The sequence below is a fragment of the Cucumis sativus genome, chromosome 1, assembly GCF_000004075.3.
Source record: "Cucumis sativus cultivar 9930 chromosome 1, Cucumber_9930_V3, whole genome shotgun sequence".
Classification (NCBI taxonomy): domain Eukaryota; kingdom Viridiplantae; phylum Streptophyta; class Magnoliopsida; order Cucurbitales; family Cucurbitaceae; genus Cucumis; species Cucumis sativus.
This window is the reverse complement of record NC_026655.2, coordinates 12,848,200-12,867,233: the sequence shown is the minus strand read 5'-3', so window position 1 is coordinate 12,867,233 and position 19,034 is coordinate 12,848,200. Positions and strand designations below refer to the sequence as shown.

Here is a 19,034-nt window from a genome sequence, read left to right as displayed (position 1 = left end):
TAACCTAAACCGAGTTTAAAACGTGTCTAAGTATCACTTGAACTTTCAAAATGTCCTAAAACAGCTTACGTGTAGGATCGTAACTCATAACCTACGAAAAAAGTTCAAATATTGTGAAAAAAGCACTACAATCCCCAAAATGGCAACCAAGTGTGTAAGTGCAACAAACTTAGTTCAAACCAACCTAAAACGTGCTCAAAACGTGTCTATGTATTACTTGAGTTTTCAAAACGATTTAGCAAATCCTAAGTGTAAGTTCGTAACTCATAATCTACCAAAAAGTTTGAAAAAAGCATTTCAAGACCAAAAATGACAACCAAGTGCAACAAACTCAATCTAACCTAAAATGTATTCAAAACGTGTGTAACTATCACTTGAATTTTCAAAACAACCAAACAATGCTTAAGGGTAAGTTTGTAACTCACAACCTACCAAAATTTCAAAAAGTGTGAAAAAGGTACTTCGAGACCCAAAACGGCAACGAAGTATGTAAGTGCAATGAACTTAGTTTCAAGTTATCTTAAAAAGAGTTCAAAATGTGTCTAAGCTTTCAAACGGACCAAACAATACTCAAGCGTAAGTTCGTGACTCACAACCTACCAAAATTTCAAAAAGTGTGGAAAAAAGCACTTGGAGACCCAACATGTCAATCAAATGTCTAAACAAGCTTAGTTCCAAACAAACACAAAATGTGTTTGAAACGACCTAACAGTGCTTAAGTGTAAGTTCGTAACTCACAAACTAACAAAAAGTTCAAAATGAGTGAAAATGCACTTTGAGACCTAAAATGGCAACCAATTGTGCAAGTGAAACAAACTTAGTGTTAAACAAATCTAAAAAATGTGCTTAAAACTACTCTAAAGCACACACAAACACTCTCCATCTCACTCTCTATCTGCCCTGTTTCCAATTTAATCCGGTATTCATTTGGGTTATTGTAGGTTCATATTTAGAAATAGTCATTCATGTTGTGATGCAAAATCCCTTTTATGTATCTAAAACTAAAATCACGAAAATCATCTTGGACATGCAGCACAACAAACTAAATTTCCATGGGAAGCCTTTGCTAACAAAATGGTAGACAATAATTACTCAAACAAGAGAGAAGGACTATAATTAATTAACAGAAGTACAAATCAATATAGGTGCACAACCACCAAACAAGAGAGAAGGAACAATAAACTTCAATAACAAAAGAAAGGTAGTATCAGGACTATCCTTACTTGTTATCGAAGAAGATACCTTGGCTCCGGTAAGCCCAATGCTCTGCCTTACAACGTTCAATTACCTCAGTACTGCAGCGTTTCTTCAAAGTTTGGGAATCTACCTAAAACAAAATATATATTCCAACTTGAAAACCTCCATGTCAGAAACTTTACTTTATTTATCAAACCAGATGCTATGCAAGAATTAGTTAGCAGATATACAACATAAATAGTAATGATATTCTTTGGGGAGGGGATAAAAGCATCTTTCATCTTAGAAATAAGCTTAGCAGTTAGCACTAACCTTTATATAAGAAGTTAACACCGGTTTGATTGCTTCTTAAAGTTCAGCTACGAAATTTGGTAAAGAGAAAGACCTAATCCATAATGTTAAAGAGGAAAAGACCAAGTCAGATTCCTTTATTCAAACAGGTTAGTATCACAGCACCAAAGGAAAAAACTTACGGACCTCTACGACGAATTTCCTTGAATGATGTAGCAGCATTTGATGCTTGAAACGCGGTTTCATTTATGCTGTGAAAAATAAGATCGATAAATAAAACTTTTGGCTACAATTAGCCACAGAAACATAAAGCTGTGACAGGAAAACAAAAGCTAACAGATAATTAACTATACAGTTTGTAGGCAAAATACCAAATAGCCCATAATCAAGATCACAACTCAAGCAGACAATAATGTGTAGTTTATCATTTCCATCCAAATAATTCAATCATAAATAAGGTCAAATGGCCAAAGAATATGGCCTTTCACATAAATACTTACTCCTGAATTTTTTGAACGATAATGTTATCGCTTCTTCTCCCACGTTTCACGAAGGCCCTCAGCCATCTGCCAATTCCAATATAAGAAAATTATTTTACATATTATATTAAACATTGAAAATTCTTTTACATATTTTTTTTTTTTATGTATTCCTATTGAAGAATCTCATTTGAGCATTTTGTGGTCAATTTGACTTGACAGAAACAGCAGAACTTTCAATTAGAAGGAAGCAAGATGCCCAGTTTTTTTGAACTGCGGTTTTTTTTTTTTTTGTTTGCTTTAACTTGCTGTAAATTGGAGATGTTTTCCATAACTGCTTCGGCTTGGAGCCCTCTCTCTACTCCTTATGTAATTTCAAGAAATAGATAAAATCCAAGTTAAACTAGATAAGTGGAAAAGATATTGTCTCTTTAGTGGAGGTTGGGACACACTTTGTAAGTCGGTTTTTTCACATATACCTACACACTATATGTCTATATTCTTAATGCCAGAAAAGATGATTCATAAAGTGATTAATTGGAAGGTGGTGTCTTGTTCGCAAGAGGATGGTGGAATCGGCGTCGATGGTGCAACGTTAAAAAAATGCAACCTTCTTGCTAAATGGGGATGGAGATTTATAAATGAAAAGAATTCCCTTTGGGCTAAAGTGGTGAAGAGTATCCATGGAGAAAGTTAATTTGGATGGCATACTAAAGTAGCAGTGGTTAGTTTCGGACAAGATGAAATCGATTGGTACCGTTGGAGTAACCATAGAAAGAAGGTGGAAGGATGGGAAGATTTGAAGGTAAGGATGTTTGAATTTTTTCGAGATTCTGGGCAGAAGAGCTTAGGTGCAAGGCTGATTCGAATAGAACAAGATGGATCCTATAATGATCATGTCAAGAAATTCGTACAATATTCTGCACCACTACTGCACATGGCTGAAAGCGTGCTCTTAGATGCATTCGTGACTGGTCTAGAACCGGCTCTTCAAGCAGAAGTTATTAGTAGACATCCTCAAACCTTAGAGGAATGTATGAAGGAGGCACAACTGGTAAGTGGCAGAAACCTAGCCTTGAAATTAGCCAAGGCAGAATGGGTAAACAGTGTGACTAGGGAAGGAGGAGGCTCAAGCAAGGGACAAAGCAGTCAAGATAAAAGTTCACCAAAGAAGACTGAGTTCCCCATGAAGCAAGTCACTATTCCCATTAAAGGAAACTACCAGAAAAATGAACCTCCAGTTAAAAGACTCTTGGACACGGAATTCAGAGCAAGATTGGACAAGGGTTTGTGTTTTAGATGCAGTGAGAAGTACTCACCGGGACACCGATGCAAGATGAGAGAGAAAAGGAATTAATGTTATTTATACTTAACGAAGAAGAGAGTGGCGGGGAGGAAGTCAAAATGGAAGAGACCGAAGAAGTAATGGAGCTGAACCAGTTAGTTGTTGCTGAAACCACCGAAATTGAATTGAAGACACTCACGGGGTTAACATCCAAAGGGACAATGAAACTGAAGGGGCATGTAAAAGGAAGGGAGGTGGTGATTCTCGTCGACAGTGGAGCTACGAACAACTTCATCCATGAAGCAGTGGCAATGGAAGGAGGGTTGAACATTGAACCCGGTACACAATTTGGAGTGACTATTGGAGACGGGACCCGCTGTAAAGGGAAAGGTATTTGCAGAAAGGTGGAACTGAGATTGAAAGAAATGACAGTTATAACTGATTTTCTAGTGGTGGAACTAGGAAATATTGACGTGATTTTAGGGATGCAATGGCTAGATACCACCGGCACAATGAAGGTACATTGGCCATCATTAACCATGACCTTTTGGGCAAAAGACAAGCAAATCGTGTTAAGAGGAGATCCATCCTTAGTGAAACCTGAATGTTCTTTGAAGACATTGGAAAAAACGTGGGATATAGTGTAAGACCTCCAATTATTCATACATATCAAAGGAGGGGCAGAAAAGTAATTGGACAAATTAATAATGAGGAAGGAAAAAGAGGAGGAGATCGTGCAGGTGGGGCCCAGGCACAGAAATAAGAGAAAGATGAGAGAAGGAATATAAATAGGTTTTTTAGGTCTAGGGGAGGTAGGTTTTATTTTTATCCTGAAGTTGGCGGCTGCTTAGCCTAGAGGAATATCCAGTCTTTCCCTAGAGGAAGCTGGGTTTGTCTTCATTATTCCTTGTTTTTCTTGAATCTTTATGTTTTTCTGTACTCATTTTGGCTATATATAAATAAAGATAGCAGAGGGCTATCTTTGTTTTTGGCCATTGTAAGGGAGAAATAGTGAAGTAAGCAAGTTGAATCCTTATATATTGGTATCAGAGCCTCCACACTGGGGTGATCACGCGTCTGATGGCTCAAAGACAGATAGAAGATCGGGTAGAAGGTACTGAAAAGGAAATTATGAGTCTGAAGGAGATGATGCTGGAAATGAAGAAATCGATGGATCGAATGACAGGCGAGCTAAGAGAAAACCATGGTGCTAAGAAAAAAGAAGAAGCAGGGACTACGGACGACATCAGGTTGAAACTGAAGGGAAAACTGGAAGAGGCCGGAACCACAGTCGAGTCGGGTGGAAGCAGCGCAGACCGAAGTAAGTACAAAAAATTAGAAATGCCACTGTTTACAGGGGTGAACCCTGAATCCTGGGCGTACCGAGCAGAACATTTTTTTGATATAAATGACTTACCGGAAGCTGAGAAGGTCAAAGTAGCAGTCGTGAGTTTTGGACAGGAAGAGGTAGACTGGTTTAGATGGAGTAATCGTAGAAAGAGGGTGGAATCTTGGGAGGACTTGAAGGAAAGGATGTTTGATTTCTTTAATGATACAGGACAGCAGAGCTTGGGGGCAAGATTAATCCGTATTAAGCAAGAAGTCTCATACAGCGAGTACGTTAAGAAGTTTGTTACATACTCAGCCCCCTCCCGGACATGGCAGAAAGTGTTCTGCTGGATGCGTTTTTAACGGGTCTGGAACCCTCACTGCAAGCGGAAGTAATCAGCAGACACCCTCAAACTTTAGAGGAATGTATGAAGGAAGCTCAGCTGGCGAATGATAGGAATATAGCATTAAAACTGGCGATGGAAGAGTTGGATATAGTTGAGCCCAAAAGGAATGAGAACAGCAGCAAATTTCAAGGAAAAAATGAGAAGACAGAAAGTAAAAAGACAGAGTTTGTGATGAAGCAGGTAACTATTCCATTGAAAAATGATTACCAGAAAAAAGATCTCCCAATTAAACGGCTGTCGGATACGGAATTTAGAGCAAGGCTGGATAAGGGGCTTTGTTTCAGATGTAATGAAAAGTACGCCCCAGGCCATCGATGTAAAGGGAGAGAAAAAAGAGAGTTGATGCTCCTTATACTAAATGAGGAAGAAGACCACAAAAGGGAAGAGGATACAGAGGATGAGGCAAGCGAAGTAATAGAACTGAATCATCTGGAATTGAATATGGATAACCCTATTGAATTGAGGTTGATCACGGGAGTTACATCAAAGGGGACGATGAAATTAAAAGGACATGTGAACGGAAGGGAAGTAGTTATTCTGATTGACAGCGGGGCGACCAATAACTTCATCAGCTAAGTGTTGGTAGATGAACTACAGCTGAGCATCGATCCGGGAACTCGTTTTGGAGTTACCATTGGGAATGACAACCAATGTGAAGGAAGTGGGATTTGCAAGAGGGTGAAGGTGAAGTTAAAAGAGTTAACAATCGTAGCAGATTTCCTAGCGGTAGAGTTAGGAACGGTAGACTTGGTGCTTGGGATGCAATGGCTAGATTCGACAGGAACCATGAAGGTTCACTGGCCATCCCTAACCATGACGTTTTGGATGAAGGGTAGAAGAATAATCCTAAAAGGTGACCCTTCTCTAACGAAGTCAGAATGTTCATTGAGAACCTTAGAGAAAACGTGGCAATCCGGGGACCAAGGATTCCTCTTGGAATTCCAAAACTATGAAGTAAACTATGAAGGAGAATCGGAAACAGAAGCTGAATTGAAGGGAAGGGAAGAAGGATTACCCATGGTTCAGCGATTGCTCGAGCAATATGCAGATGTCTTTAGGTTGCCCACGGGTTTACCGCCAAGGAGAGCCATAGACCATCGCATTCTGACCGTGGCCGATCAGAAACCAATTAATGTAAGACCATATAAGTATGGCCATGTACAAAAGGAAGAGATTGAAAAATTGGTGTTAGAAATGTTACAAGCTGGGGTGATTCGTCCAAGCCGCAGCCCATATTCGAGCCCGGTCCTCTTAGTGAAGAATAAAGATGGAGGGTGGAGATTTTGTGTAGATTACAGGAAACTCAATCAAGTAACGGTGGCTGATAAATTTCCAATTCCCGTGATCGAAGAACTCTTAGATGAACTTCATGGTGCGACAGCTTTCTCAAAGTTAGACCTTAAATCTGGATACCACCAGATTAGGATGAGGGAGGAAGATGTGGAGAAAACAGCTTTCCACACGCATGAAGGACATTATGAGTTCTTGGTGATGCCTTTCGGCCTTACGAATGCTCCTGCCACCTTCCAATCTCTCATGAACGAGGTGTTCAAACCATTCCTTCGAAGGTGTGTCCTGGTTTTTTTTTATGACATTCTAGTTTATAGTGTGGACATAGATGAACACATGAAACATTTAGGAATGGTTTTTGCTATCTTGAGGGACCATGAATTGTTTGCAAATAGGTCTAAATGTGTCATTGCTCATTCCCAAGTTCAATATTTGGGTCATCTGATTTCCAGCAGAGGAGTGGAGGCTGATGAGGACAAGATTCGCAGTATGGTAAATTGGCCACGGCCGAAAGATATAACTGGGCTGAGGGGATTCCTTGGACTGACTGGGTATTATAGAAGATTTGTGAAAAGCTATGGAGAAATAGCTGCACCCTTAACCAAATTACTTCAGAAAAATGCATTCCATTGGAATGAGGAAGCTACAATAGCGTTTGACCAGCTGAAGCTAGCAATGACAACCTTACCGGTATTAGCATTGCCGGATTGGTCTCAGCCCTTCACAATCGAAACTGATGCTTCAGGAGTAGGTTTAGGTGCAGTTTTATCACAAGATGGTCATCCCATCGCATTCTTCAGCCAGAAACTGTCCCCAAGGGCCCAGGGTAAGTCGATCTATGAAAGGGAATTGATGGCGGTTGTCCTTTCGGTGCAAAAATGGAGACATTATCTCCTGGGCAGAAAGTTCACAATTGTTTCAGATCAGAAGGCTCTGAAATTTCTGTTAGAACAGAGGGAAGTTCAGCCTCAATTCCAAAAGTGGCTCACAAAACTTTTGGGGTATGACTTTGAGATCTTATACCAGCCGGGTCTGCAGAATAAGGTGGCGGATGCTCTCTCAAGGAAGGACCATTCGGTGGAGTTAAATACAATGACAACCACAGGCATAGTTGATATAGAGATAATAGAGAAGGAAGTTGAAATGGATCAAGAACTTCAGAAAATTATTGCCGAACTTAAGGGAGAGGTGGATCAAGGTGGGAAATACCAGTGGAACAATGGCAGGCTGCTATATAAAGGAAGGATGGTGCTGCCGCGAAATTCCTCCCTCATTCCGAGTCTTCTACACACGTTCCATGATTCCATATTAGGAGGGCACTCGGGATTCTTGAGAACCTATAAAAGAATGAGTGGGGAACTATTTTGGAAAGGAATGAAGGCTGATATCAAGAGATATGTAGAAGAATGTGACACTTGTCAACGTAATAAGTTCGAAGCTACTAAGCCTGCGGGAGTTCTGCAACCCATTCCTATCCCCGACAAGATATTGGAGGATTGGACCATGGATTTTATTGAAGGGCTGCCAATAGCAGGAGGTTACAACGTGATTATGGTAGTCGTCGACCGCCTAAGTAAGTACTCCTACTTCTTGCCTCTGAAACACCCGTACACAGCCAAGCAAGTGGCTTCAATTTTTTTGGAAAAAGTGGTCAGCAAACATGGAATACCCAAGTCCATTATTACCGACCGTGATAAGATCTTCCTTAGCAATTTCTGGAAGGAGTTGTTCACTACCATGGGCACCATTTTGAAGAGAAGCACGGCATTCCATCCCCAAACCGATGGACAAACCGAGAGGGTAAACAGATGCCTAGAGACCTATTTGAGATGCTTTTGCAATGAACAACCGAAGAAATGGGATAAACTGATCCCTTGGGCGGAATTATGGTATAACACAACCTTCCACGCATCCACCAAAACTACTCCTTACCAATCTGTTTTTGGAAGAACTCCCCCGCCACTGCTGTCATATGGATGGAAGCAATCTCCTAACAATGACGTAGAAGTCATGTTGAAGGAGAGAGATTTAGCACTCAATGCACTGGAGGAAAACCTATGCATAGCTCAAAATAGAATGAAGAAAATGGCAGACCGAAACCGCAGGGAGCTCAAATTCAAAATTGGGGATGAAGTGTATTTGAAACTACGACCCTATCGACAAAGATCACTAGCTCGGAAGAAATGTGAAAAGCTATCCCCAAAATTTTATGGGCCGTATGAGGTTATTGAAGAGATAGGAGAGGTCGCTTATCGATTGCAACTACCGCCCGAGGCCGCCATTCACAATGTCTTTCACGTGTCTCAACTGAAACTGAAGTTGGGAAAACAACATGTATTCCAGCAACAACAGCCTATACTAACTGAGGATTTTGAACTACAATTGTGGCCGGAAAACGTGCTGGGAATAAGGTGGAACAAGGAGCTAGGAGGCAATGAGTGGCTGATCAAATGGAAGAACTTACCAGACAGTGAAGCAACGTGGGAATCAGTTTACCTATTGAATCAGCAGTTCCCTCAGTTTCACCTTGAGGACAAGGTGAACTTGGAGCCCCGGGGTATTGTAAGACCTCCAATTATTCATACATATCAAAGGAGGGGCAGAAAAGTTACTGGACAAATTAATAATGAGGAAGGAAAAAGAGGAGGAGATCCTGCAGGTGGGGCCCAGGCACAGAAATAAGAGAAAGATGAGAGAAGGAATATAAATAGGTTTTTTAGGTCTAGGGGAGGTAGGTTTTATTTTTATCCTGAAGTTGGCGGCTGCTTAGCCTAGATGAATATCCAGTCTTTCCCTAGAGGAAGCTGGGTTTGTCTTTATTATTCCTTGTTTTTCTTGAATCTTTATGTTTTTCTGTACTCATTTTGGCTATATATAAATAAAGATAGCAGAGGGCTACCTCTGCTTTTGGCCATTGTAAGGGAGAAATAGTGAAGTAAGCAAGTTGAATCCTTACATATAGAAGATCAAGGCTTCCTCTTAGAATTCCAGAATTATGAGATGGAAGTAGAGAATGAATATGAACTGGGGACAAGATTAAAAGGAGATGAGGAGGAAATATCTATGATCCGATCCCTGCTCAAGTATTATGCGGAGATATTTGAGACACCGAAGAAATTACCTCCAAAAAGAGCTATGATCACCGAATATTAACCCTACCTGACCATAAACCTATCAACGTAAGACCTTACAAATACGGTCATGTGCAGAAAGAAGAAATAGAAAAACTGGTGGTCGAGATGCTTCAAGCAGGGGTTATTCGCCCTAGTCATAGCCCTTACTCCAGCCCGGTGTTGTTAGTGAAGAAAAAAGATGGTGGATGGAGATTTTGTGTCGATTACCGCAAGTTAAATCAGGCGACAGTATCGGATAAGTTCCCAATTCCTGTGATAGAGGAATTATTAGATGAGCTGAATAGGGCAACGGTTTTCTCGAAATTAGATCTGAAATCTGGTTATCACCAGATTAGAATGAAAGAGGAAGATGTGGAGAAAACTGTGTTCCGCACACATGAAGGGCACTATGAGTTTCTAGTAATGCCGTTTGGTCTCACGAATGCTCTGGCAACCTTCCAATCTTTGATGAACCAGGTATTTAAACCTTTCCTTCGGCGCTGTGTTTTGGTGTTCTTTGATGATATACTGGTTTATAGTGCGGATATAGATGAACACGCAAAGCATTTGGGCATGGTATTCAATGTTTTGAAGTATAACCAGCTGTTTGCTAACAAAAAAAAATGCGTTATAGCCCATTCTCAAATACAGTACTTGGGACATATGATATCCAAAAGAGGAGTTGAGGCAGATGAGGATAAGATCAAGAAGATGATTAATTGGCCACCACCAACGAATATATCTGGTCTGCGGGGCTTCTTAGGACTGACAGGATATTATAGGAGGTTTGTCAAGGGTTATGGAGAGATCGCTGCACCGCTAACCAAGTTATTACAGAAGAATGCTTTTAAGTGGAATGAAGAAGCAAATACTGCCTTCGAAAATTTGAAGCTAGCAATGACTACTCTACCAGTGTTGGCATTACCAGATTGGAACATTCCCTTTATTATCGAAACTGATGCATCTGGCGTAGGGTTAGGAGCGGTGATCTCTCAAAATGGCCACCCGATTGCCTTTTTCAGTCAGAAGTTATCCACAAGGGCTCAAAACAAATCCATCTATGAAAGAGAGTTGATGGCTGTAGTTCTATCAGTTCAAAAATGGAGGCATTATTTGCTGGGCAGGAAGTTCACCATACTTTCAGATCAAAAGGCTCTTAAATTCTTGCTTGGACAGAGAGAGGTACAGCCCCAATTCCAGAAATGGTTGACAAAGCTCCTTGGATATGATTTCGAGATTTTATATCAACCCGGACATCAGAACAAGGCAGCGGACGCCCTATCTAGAATGGAGCAACCGGTGGAGCTGCACAGCTTGACAACTACTGGAATCATTGATGTGAAACTAATCGAGCAGGAAGTTGAGAATGATGCTGAACTTAAGAAAATTATGGAAAATCTGAAGAAAAATGCAGAAGAAGGAAGCAAGTTTCAAGTGGAAAAAGGAAGATTGCTCTATAAGGGGAGAATGGTAGTATCTCAAACTTCTACACTTATACCCAAGATCCTACATACTTTCCACGATTCTATCCTCGGGGGACATTCTGGATTTTTAAGAACTTACAAGAGGATCAGTGGAGAACTATATTGGAGGGGTATGAAGGCTGAAATAAAGAAATATGTGGAACAATGCTAGATCTGCCAGAGAAACAAATACGAAGCAACCAAACCAGCTGGGGTACTTCAACCAATTCCAATTCCTGACAGAATCTTAGAAGATTGGACCATGGACTTTATTGAGGGGTTGCCACTAGCTGGAGGGGTTAATGTGATCATGGTGGTAGTTGATCGGCTGAGTAAGTATTCTTACTTTATATCATTGAGACATCCGTTTTCAGCCAAGCAAGTTGCTTCCATATTCATCGACAGAATAGTAAGCAAGCACGGCATTCCTAAGTCGATTATCACAGATCGGGATAAAATCTTTCTTAGTAATTTTTGGAAGGAACTGTTTGCAACCATGGGAACTATTCTAAAGAGGAGTACCGTGTTTCACCCACAAACTGATGGGCAGACAGAAAGGGTAAATAGATGTCTCGAAACTTATCTGCGATGCTTCTGTAATGAACAACCAAAAAAATGGGATAGACTGATTCCATGGGCAGAATTGTGGTATAATACCACCTTCCATGCATCCACCAAAATGACCCCTTTCCAGACGGTATACCGCAGACCGCCTCCTCCCCTGTTATCCTATGGTTACAAGAAAACTCCTAATAATGAGGTTGACACGCTGCTGAAGGAACGTGACTTAGCCATCAATGCCTTAAAAGAACACCTGTGTGTAGCCTAGAACAGGATGAAGAAAATGGCTGATCGAAATAGAAGAGAGTTAAAATTTAAGGTAGGAGATGAAGTCTACTTGAAATTGAGACCTTACCGGCAACGCTCCTTGGCTCGGAAGAAGTGTGAAAAGTTAGCACCTAAATATTACGGACCCTACAAAATTACTGAAGAAATAGGAGCAGTTGCGTACAGATTGATGTTACCGCCGGAAGCCAGTATCCACAATGTGTTCCATATTTCTCAGTTAAAACTGAAACTGGGTAGTCAACAAGCTGTTCAACACCAGCAACCTAGGCTAACGGAAGAGTTTGAGTTACAATTATGGCCGGAAACAGTGTTGGGAGTCCGTTGGAATCGGGAATTGGGAGGAAATGAATGGTTACTTAAGTGGAAAGGGCTGCGGACAGTGAAACAACTTGGGAATCTGTTTTCCAAATGAACCAACAATTCCCTGACTTTCACCTTGAGGACAAGGTGAACCTGGAACCGAGGGGTATTGTAAGGCCCCCTATTATCCATACATACAAAAGGAGGGGTAAAAACGTAAAAGCTCACGCAGCAGAAAAGGGGAGAATATTAGGAAAAGAACATGAGAGTGGGGCCCACGGGGAAGAATGAGAAAAGAGCTATAAATAAGGCCTTATCGGGATTGGGGGCTAGGTTAACTTTTTGTCTTCATTTGGTCTGTAGAGGCTGCTAGGTCTAGGAAGGACTACTATCTTTTCCTGGGGAGGTTTGACATGATATTATCATCTTTATTGCTTTCTTTATATTTCCTTCTACTGTATCTTTTGGCATTTATATATAAATAAAGATCTACAGAGTGTTGTCTCTGTTTGCCAACTGTTTGGGTAATTTAGTATTTTATTTGTGGAGTCTCTACAAAATTATAGCAATTCATTGCAAATAAGATGCAGTACCTTGATTTTATGGTTAAAGGTTCCAATTGTTTTTTCTTTTTAAGCTCTTATTTGGAAGAGATTCACCTGTTACAAGTTGAAATGTGAGTTGGAAAAATTGGACAAGAAGTTATAACCTTACAAGAAAATGATCCTTATAGAGAGAACTAACTTGATTCAAGCAAAATATCTTCAAGAACAAAATTGCAATTACACGAACACTTATTAACACAAATAAAAAATGCAAATCAGACTATTGAGTACAATGAAATACAACATGATAACAAGACAGAGATGCAACATATACATAAACATACAAATCAGAAAAGAAGTTGATTCTTGACAACAAAGTAAAATAAATACAAAACATAATAAATTTCTATGACCATTAGGACTCTGTAGAGAAATACCTACTTTCGACATAAGCATTTCATCAAATTCCATCAAAAGCGGAGAGGTTGCCCATGCAAGCTCTGATACCAGGCAATCTCGACGCGCATTTTACTTTACCTAAGCAGCTGGCTTGACTCCCTCTTTTTTTTCTCCCTCCCTCTCTACCGGCTGCCGTGCTAGGTGAAGAACTAAAAGGACCTACTAGGCGGGGTCGGGTTTTGCTTAGGCAAGAAAAGCGGAGAGGATCCCCACGAAAACTCTGAAACCGGGGGATCTCGGCACGCATTTTACTTGACCTAAGCGGCTGGCTTGGCTCCCTCTTTTTTTTTCTCTCTCCCTCTCTACAGGCTGCCATGCTGAGTGAAGAACTCTAAGAACCTACTAGGCGGGGTCGGGTTTTGCTTAGGCAAGAAAAGCGGAGAGAATCCCCACGAAAATTCTGAAACCGGGGATCTCGGCGCGCATTTTACTTGACCTAAGCGGCTGGCTTGGCTCCCTCTTTTTTTTTTCTCTCCCTCTCTACCGGCTGCCATGATGGGTGAAGAACTCTAAGAACCTACTAGGCGGGTCGGGTTTTGCTTAGGCAAGAAAAGCGGAGAGGATCCCCACGAAAATTCTGAAACCGGGGGATCTCGGCACGCATTTTACTTGACCTAAGCGGCTGGCTTGGCTCCCTCTTTTTTTTCTCTCTCCCTCTCTACCGGCTGCCATGATGGGTGAAGAACTCTAAGAACCTACTAGGCGGGGTCAGGTTTTGCTTAGGCAAGAAAAGCGGAGAGGATCCCCACGAAAATACTGAAACCGGGGGATCTCGGCGCGCATTTTACTTGACCTAAGCGGCTGGCTTGGCTCCCTCTTTTTTTTCTCTCTCCCTCTCTACCGGCTGCCATGCTGGGTGAAAAACTCTAAGGACCTACTAGGCGGGTCGGGTTTTGCTTCGGCAAGAAAAGCGGAGAGGATCCCCACGAAAATTCTGAAACCGGGGGATCTCGGCGCGCATTTTACTTGACCTAAGCGGCTGGCTTGGCTCCCTCTTTTTTTTCTCTCTCCCTCTCTACCGGCTGCCATGATGGGTGAAGAACTCTAAGAACCTACTAGGCGGGTCGGTTTTGCTTAGGCAAGAAAAGCGGAGAGGATCCCCACGAAAATTCTGAAACCGGGGGATCTCGGCGCGCATTTTACTTGACCTAAGCGGCTGGCTTGGCTCCCTCTTTTTTTTCTCTCTCCCTCTCTACCGGCTGCCATGCTGGGTGAAAAACTCTAAGGACCTACTAGGCGGGTCGGGTTTTGCTTAGGCAAGAAAAGCGGAGAGGATCCCCACGAAAATTCTGAAACCGGGGGATCTCGGCGCGCATTTTACTTGACCTAAGCGGCTGGCTTGGCTCCCTCTTTTTTTTCTCTCTCCCTCTCTACCGGCTGCCATGCTGGGTGAAAAACTCTAAGGACCTACTAGGCGGGTCGGGTTTTGCCTTAGGCAAGAAAGCGGAGAGGATCCCCACGAAAATTCTGAAACCGGGGGATCTCGGCGCGCATTTTACTTGACCTAAGCGGCTGGCTTGGTTCCCTCTTTTTTTTCTCTCTCCCTCTCACCGGCTGCCATGCTGGGTGAAAAACTCTAAGGACCTACTAGGCGGGTCGGGTTTTGCTTAGGCAAGAAAAGCGGAGAGGATCCCCACGAAAATTCTGAAACCGGGGGATCTCGGCGCGCATTTTACTTGACCTAAGCGGCTGGCTTGGCTCCCTCTTTTTTTTTCTCTCCCTCTCTACCGGCTGCCATGATGGGTGAAGAACTCTAAGACCTACTAGGCGGGGTCGGGTTTTGCTTAGGCAAGAAAAGCGGAGAGGATCCCCACGAAAATTCTGAAACCGGGGGATCTCGGCGCGCATTTTACTTGACCTAAGCGGCTGGCTTGGCTCCCTCTTTTTTTTTCTCTCCCCTCTCTACCGGCTGCCATGCTGGGTGAAAAACTCTAAGGACCTACTAGGCGGGTCGGGTTTTGCTTAGGCAAGAAAAGCGGAGAGGATCCCCACGAAAATTCTGAAACCGGGGGATCTCGGCGCGCATTTTACTTGACCTAAGCGGCTGGCTTGGCTCCCTCTTTTTTTTCTCAACCTCTCTACCGGCTGCCATGATGGGTGAAAAACTCTAAGGACCTACTAGGCGGGTCGGGTTTTGCTTAGGCAAGAAAAGCGGAGAGGATCCCCACGAAAATTCTGAAACCGGGGGATCTCGGCGCGCATTTTACTTGACCTAAGCGGCTGGCTTGGCTCCCTCTTTTTTTTTCTCTCGCCCTCTCTACCGGCTGCCATGCTGGGTGAAAAACTCTAAGGACCTACTAGGCGGGTCGGGTTTTGCTTAGGCAAGAAAAGCGGAGAGGATCCCCACGAAAATTCTGAAACCGGGGGATCTCGGCGCGCATTTTACTTGACCTAAGCGGCTGGCTTGGTTCCCTCTTTTTTTTCTCTCTCCCTCTCTACCGGCTGCCATGCTGGGTGAAAAACTCTAAGGACCTACTAGGCTGGTCGGGTATTGCTTAGGCAAGAAATGCGGAGAGGATCCCCACGAAAATTCTGAAACCGGGGGATCTCGGGGCGCATTTTACTTCACCTAAGCGGCTGGCTTGGCTCCCTCTTTTTTTTTTCTCTCCCTCTCTACCGGCTGCCATGATGGGTGAAGAACTCTAAGGACCTACTAGGCGGGTCGGGTTTTGCTTAGGCAAGAAAAGCGGAGAGGATCCCCACGAAAATTCTGAAACCGAGGGATCTCGGCACGCATTTTACTTGACCTAAGCGGCTGCCTTGGCTCCCTCTTTATTTTCTCTCACCCTCTCTACCGGCTGCCATGATGGGTGAAGAACTCTAAGAACCTACTAGGCGGGGACGGGGTTTTCTTAGGCAAGAAAAGCGGAGAGGATCCTCACGAAAATTCTGAAACCGGGGGATCTCGGAGCGCATTTTACTTGACCTAAGGGGCTGGCTTGGCTCCCTCTTTTTTTTCTCTCTCCCTCTCTACCGGCTGCCATGCTGGGTGAAAAACTCTAAGGACCTACTAGGCGGTTCGGGTTTCGCTTAGGCAAGAAAAGCGGAGAGGATCCCCACGAAAATTCTGAAACCGGGGGATCTCGGCGCGCATTTTACTTGACCTAAGCGGCTGCCTTGGCTCCCTCTTTGTTTTCTCTCACCCTCTCTACCGGCTGCCATGATGGGTGAAGAACTCTAAGAACCTACTAGGCGGGGTCGGGTTTTGCTTAGGCAAGAAAAGCGGAGAGGATCCCCACGAAAATTCTGAAACCGGGGGATCTCGGCGTGCATTTTACTTGACCTAAGCGGCTGGCTTGGCTCCCTCTTTTTTTTTCTCTCGCCCTCTCTACCGGCTGCCATGATTGATGTCAGTGATTCATTTGGGATGGGAGGAAAATCGGAAGAAAAATACACCAAGTTGGAAGGAGAAGAATCTGTAGGGGATCAAAGCAAATTCAAGAAAATTGACATGCTAGTTTTCGCGGGTATTGCCCTGATTCTTGGTTATTTAGAGCATAACGTTATTTTCAGATACACAAACTTAATGAGTTAGAGAAGATAGTTTTGATGGTGCAGCCTTGGATTGGTATAGATGTGAACCGTTTGTTAATTGGGAAGATTTAAAGAGAAGACTTATTATTCGATTTCGATCAGACCGTGAGGGATCAATATTGGGCAGATTTTTAACGATAAAACAAGACACTACAGTGGATGAATACAAATTTTTTTTTGATAAATTGGTGGCACCTTTGCCTTTTCTGCATAAGACAGTTATAGAAGAGACATTTATGAATGGTTTGAAACCTTGGATTAAGACAGAATTGGAATGTTGGGAACCAGTTGGGCTTGCTCAAATGATGAAATTGGCCTAGAAAATTGAGAACCGAGAGGTGATAAGGGTGAATCTGTTTTAAAATGTGCAGGGGATGATAAAACCCAGGTTTCTACTTCTTTAAATACTCAATTTCATGTAGTTTCCAATGACAATAAGTCAGAAGGTACTGTTCCAGTAAGGGCTATCACACTTCGAGGGGCTGCAGAAATTAATCGATGGGAAGGACCATCAAGACGACTTTTTGTGATGCTGAGTTTCAAGCCAGACGTGAGAAAGGGCTCTGCTTTTGTTGTGAGGAAAAATTTTGTGCAGGCCATAGATGTAAGGTGAAGGATCAGAAGGAACTTAGAGTGTTAGTTGTTCAAGCAAATGGGGAGGAATTGGAAGTAGTGGAAGAGGATGATCGTATAGAGAAACTTGAGGTAAAAGCTATTGAACTTGATATAGAACAAAAAGAACCAGTGATAGAATTGTCATTAACTTCATAGAACACCGGATTAAATGCGATATCAAGTGCTGCTTGATTATCACACCACAATTTTGTTGGTATGGTGATTTCAAATCCCAACTCAACAATAGTAAAAAAGTTGATATATCCAAATCAATTTGATATATCCAATTCACACAAAAACTGTGCAATTGCTCTATATTTTTTATTATGCACTTGAATGTGACACCACATTTTGTTTCTTACTTTTCCAAGACATCAAATTGCCACCAACAAAAACAAAATATCCTGAAGTTGATCTTTTTTCTTCTTTAGATTTTACCAATTAACATCTAAGAAACATTCAATATTAGTATGACTATAATCCTTATATAATAAAATCATGCCCGAGAGCAGCCTTCAGATAACACTGAATCATTCCAAAGCAGCTGAATGATCAACTTTAGGGCATAACATACACTGGCTCATAATACTCACTAAATAGGCTATGTCGAGTCGATTCACTGGAAGGTAATTAAGTTTTCCCTCTAACCTCCTATATCTTTGAAGATCTTTCAACAATTCTCCATCTTTTGTGAGCTATAAGTTAGGCATCGTTGGGGTACTACATCGCTTGGCACCTACCTTCCATGTTTCAGTCAACAAGTCCATATTTTCTCTGTGATAATAGTATTGCTTTCTTGCCTGTTTTTACCTCAAATTCCTAGGAGGTATTTCAACATGCTCAAATCTTTTATTTGGAATTGGCAATAGAGAAAAGTCTTCAGGGACTGGACATCTAAAGCATCATCACCAACAACCACAATTGCATCAACATATACTACGATTAGGATCACCCCACTCTCGCGATCTTTTAAAAAAGATTGAATGATCTAACGTGCTCTTTTGCATTCCAAAACTTTCGATCACCTTAATAAATTTTCCAAACCAAGCCTGTGGACTATGTTTTAGTCCATCCAAAGATTTACAAAGGCGAAACGCCTTTCCATTCTTCCCCTGAGCAACAAACTCTAGTGGTTGCTCCATATACACCCCTTCTTGAGGATCACCATCAAGAAATGTGTAAGGACCCTAGATAGAAAAATAGTGGATTATTAGGAGAAAATTAAAAATGGTTGTTAGTAAGGTCATATAGTAAATAGATGGTAAGTTGGTTAGTTCTTTTTGTTATAAATAGTGGGAGAGGGGTTGGAGAGAGGTGTGAAGAAGTTTGAGAAAGTTTTCCTTGTAAGGGAACCTTAGGAGAGTCTAACCCTCTCAAAAGGCTAGGGTTACTTGTTACTTGTTATTAAGATCTTCTAATATATATTTCATGTTTGGATGTATTTTAAGTATTCTTGAGTTCATCTTTTCTCCTTGAGGTAATCCTTGTTAGGTGGGATCCTAACAAATTGGTATCAGAGCCGTAACATCTTGGGGATGACACGGGCTTGGATGTAAAAACAAATGGAGGAGAGGTTGGAGAAGAATGAGAAGGACATTAGGGAACTTAAAGATGTAACTTTGGAGTTGTCCAAAAGCATCGAAAGGCTGGCCAGAGGAATTACGAGAAAACAATGTTAGTTGCCGACGGGAAGAATCTGCTACGTCTGAGGGATCGGTGTTGAAAATGAAAGGAAAGATGGAAGAAGACTCGACCACAGTTGAGAGAGGGACTTGGGAAGAAGCACTTAAATGGGCTGCTAATTGCAAACTTGAGGTGGATGAGAGGGGAGAAACTCCATGGACATGGGAGCATATGCAGAAATGGATTGTGGATTGC

The 19,034-nt window shown here is 42.1% G+C and overlaps 1 long non-coding RNA gene across 1 annotated transcript; it reads right to left on the bottom strand.

The window, feature by feature from the left end:
- Positions 1-950: 950 nt before the first annotated feature.
- LOC116405183 lies at positions 951-2,240 on the bottom strand. Its single transcript, XR_004218322.1, has 3 exons — positions 1,675-2,240; positions 1,510-1,582; positions 951-1,327 (listed from the first exon to the last, which is right to left on the bottom strand). It is a non-coding gene; the product is annotated as an uncharacterized LOC116405183 (long non-coding RNA).
- Between the last annotated feature and the right edge of the window lie 16,794 nt (positions 2,241-19,034).